Source organism: Dipteris shenzhenensis, chromosome 2 (genome assembly GCF_047967505.1).
Source record: "Dipteris shenzhenensis isolate YYH24624 ecotype China chromosome 2, Dip_SZ_1.0, whole genome shotgun sequence".
In the NCBI taxonomy this organism is placed as follows: Eukaryota; Viridiplantae; Streptophyta; class Polypodiopsida; order Gleicheniales; family Dipteridaceae; genus Dipteris; species Dipteris shenzhenensis.
The window spans coordinates 37,224,926-37,228,786 of NC_141597.1; the positions used below are offsets into that span (position 1 = coordinate 37,224,926).

General features: G+C 41.1%; 1 pseudogene; it reads right to left on the reverse strand.

Annotated features, from left to right (window-relative positions):
- Positions 1-284: 284 nt before the first annotated feature.
- Positions 285-2,490, reverse strand: LOC147904707 (tropinone reductase homolog At2g29330-like; annotated as a pseudogene).
- Positions 2,491-3,861: the final 1,371 nt, after the last annotated feature.

The window sequence follows — 3,861 nt, forward strand, 5'->3', positions numbered from 1 at the left end:
CTTGCACGGACTAACTATGCATTCAGTCGCATTTGACCCAAAAGGAATTCATGCACATGGGCTGGTTTACACTACGCTGTCTCACGTTTGTGAGCCATCGAAGCTTTACGTTGTATCGTTGTATCACGGATAGAACAAAAGCACATTAAAGTCGACCCCATGGTCAAACAGGAAATCACAAGACTAAGGGACACATGCAAGTGGTCATTCGAAAAGGTTGTGCTCTACAACACAAACAATAAACACTCGCTACTCCTAACACACAACACACGATCTTTGTTGCATCACGCACAAGATATATCACCCTCAGGAATTTTGGAGATGACAACTGTGTTGTGCTTACAAGAGACAAGAACAATAATTGGTGATCCAACATCTTTCCCACCTCTTCTTAGCATCTGCAGGAACAACGGTGTGGGCATTGCAACATACCACAAGCACGAGCTACGTCTCACCCAAGAGAATCACATCGGTGATGAGAAGTGCCAGATCCAGCTAGCAATGTTTGAGAACAAAGAAAAACAAAAAATCAAAATACTTAACACTTACAAAATGCCAAAAACAAAAGTGGAATATCTACTACAAATGATGCATGAGCTACCACAGCTCATTCCACTAGCAACAACAACATATGCCCTCAGTGATTTCAACATTGACAATACCAAAAAAACCTCCCAAATGGCATGACTTGAAGACCTTATGGCCAACCAAAATATGTACATGTTGAGCCAAGGGCCAACAACAATCTACGGTTTGGACCACATCTGGTGCAACATAAAAACAAAAAACAAAATCAACCAAAAGGACTTTCGCATACTAGTCGGACCACATGATACTACATACACAGACATCAATTTGATACATGAAATGTCCTTACATTTATTCCAAGGGGAAGGCCTATTGAATCAATTCACCTTGTTGCTCAAATCTTTGTAAAGCACACGGCATGGAGAGTTGTTTTTTTTCACACCCCCACACCCACTCACTCATACACTCAAGGCAGGGAGAGGTTTTTTTTTTTCATACATCCACTCAGTCATACATTGTACACACCCACCCACCCAGTCATACACTATACACACCCACCCAGCCACTCCATACACTGTACACGGGCACAGATCTATGCTCCGAGGCAGCAAGGAGTCATCCATGAGGATTCGAATGAGGACATGGTTCAAGTCGACAAACACCCTACCGCCTGAGCTACTCCCACTGTCGCTTCTGAAACAAAGATGGGACAGATGGTGGTTTCGCTATCGGACACGAGAGCTTGGCCGGTGCAAAAGCTCGCACATGGCAGGCAGCAGAAGAATGCCACAGCTACGGCTACCTCTCTCGACTCCCCTTGCCAGCCAAATGGAATGTAAGGCAAGAACTTTGATTCCAAGGCCAACTGCACATCATTCTCATCTTTAACTTTCTTCACCTGTTGCATCAAAGCTACAATATGTTCTAGCTAGACACACACTCATGCACTCGTTTCTAGAGAGTTTACCACTTTAGATAACTCTGTCTTTATAATGCCCGATGCTACTGTGTTCACAGTGATCCCATCCTTAACCCATTCACTCTCCAAAGACTTCATCATCTGATTCATCACGACTGCCACCATGAACAAACAACAACACCAGATGATTTATATCTCTGAGTAGCAGCAACATATGATACAAGAACAGGAGACCCAAGCAAACACTGAAGATCCAAGATGAATGACCTTATGTCATCAAGTATATGCTACAGGAATCTGGGATGAGATGGCCGGCAATGGAGCTGATGAAGACGATCCTTCCACAATCCAAAGCCTTGAGCAAAGGATGGCTCAGTTGAGACAAGTGGTATGCAAATTCTACGTTCATAGACATTTGGAACGCGTATTCTTTTGGCGTGACATCAAGGGTTGGTTTCACTTTTATGGTGCCGATGTTGTTAACCTGATGAACAAAAACAGATGACAGAGGAGTGATCAAACTTCTAATATGAGCTTCAATAGTCAATCATCCACAGTCCATTAGACTCTTTGCCACAACAAGGATCAAGGGGAAATGTTTGCTCATCATAGCTTACCAAGATATCCAGCGCATTCCCAAAATGTAGAGCAACATCTTGCAACAGCTTAATCCTCACCTTGCTTGAATTCACATCGCAAACTGAGCCTTCCACCTTCAATCCAGCTTCCTTGAACTGCTTTAAACACTAGTTTAAATGTGCGCCTGTGCAAGCACATATACACGGATGCTCCGAGACCGCCGGCCAGCTCCTCTATTATCGCCCTTCTGCAAGTGCACAACATGTGATTCGCAACTAGACATCTATCTATCTCACTTGTGCACTTGTTGTATGAGAAACACTCACCTAGAAAAATTACACATATAGTCAAGAGAAGACAATCTTTGGTTACCCGATGCCTCCTGATCCACTAGTCACGAGTGTTGTGTGCCCTTGCAAGCTCCATCGAGCTAACACAGACGAAGTGTTATGGTGGTTGTCCATCATTCACTGGGAGCAAATAACCTGCTTCAGTGGGTGCTATAGAATCCCCTCTTAAATAAAACTTTTGGTTATCTATCATGAGACATGGCGAGAGACAATGGGGTGGTCTATGAGGTCATGCATGATATCACCAAAGTGTGCTTCTTCAATATGAAAGGATTAATTTAATTTGGGAAGAAAGTTTCAATACAGAGTGTTCATTGGAATAAAGTTTCAATACTTAGGGTCCCACAAGGGACTTTTTGGGATACCAGAAGGGACTCTTGCAAAAGAACAAGGTGAATTTCATTCATAAGGCCTGTCCTCCTTAAGAGAGGTTCAAGGTAGCATAGAGAAGCGAGTAGTCAGACTAGTAGATGAACTTTGTACCAAAGATTGTGTGTTTTCCTGTATTGTTTGCCCATATTTGGTCAATAGTTGTTCCATGGATAGTTGTTGGATGTTGAATCAATTCAAGGAAGTTGTTTTTGTTCATAAAGTCTTTTAGGTTTGATGTGCTGTAGTTGTTATCGTCAATGTTAATGTTGAAGTCTCCAAATTTGTTCAAGTAATTTTCCTATTTGCTTTTTGCCAATGGTGACTTGTAGACATTGCGAGAGACAATGGGGTCATCTACGAGGTCATGCATGATATCACCAAAGTGTGCTTCTTCAATATGAAAGGATTAATTTAATTTGGGTAGAAAGTTTCAATACGGACTGTTCGTTGGAATAAAGTTTCAATACTTAGGGTCCCACAAGGGACTTTTTGGGATACCATAAGGGACTCTTCCAAAAGAACAAGCTGAATTTCATTCATAAGGCCTGCCCTCCTTAAGAGAGGTTCAAGGTAGCATAGAGAAGCGAGTGGTCGGACTAGTAGATGAACTTTGTACCAAAGATTATGTGTTTTCCTATATTGTTTCTCATATTTGGTCAATAGTTGTTCCATGGATAGCTGTTGGATGTTGAATCAATTCAAGGAAGTTGTTTTTGTTCATAAAGTTTTTTAGGTTTGATGTGCTGTAGTTGTTTTCGTCAATGTTAATGTTGAAGTCTCCAAATTTTTTCAAGTAATTTTCCTATTCAAGTTATAAGTGATTTGGTTATTGCCAATGGTGACTTGCAGACATTTATAAATGCAAAGTTTTTTAAGTCTTTGCTTGAGAAAATTGTTAGCAAATGAAGTTATAAGTGATTTGGTTGTTGCCAATGGTGACTTGTAGACATTTATAATTGCAAAGTTCTTTAAGTTTTTGCTTGAGAAAATTATTAGCATGCATTGGGAATTGCCTTCATAAATGTAATCTTCATGGAGGAGATTCACGTCATCTTTGTAACATGTGGCTATCCCCACTCCGTCATTTTTTTGGATGCTTTCAAATTTTGGCAT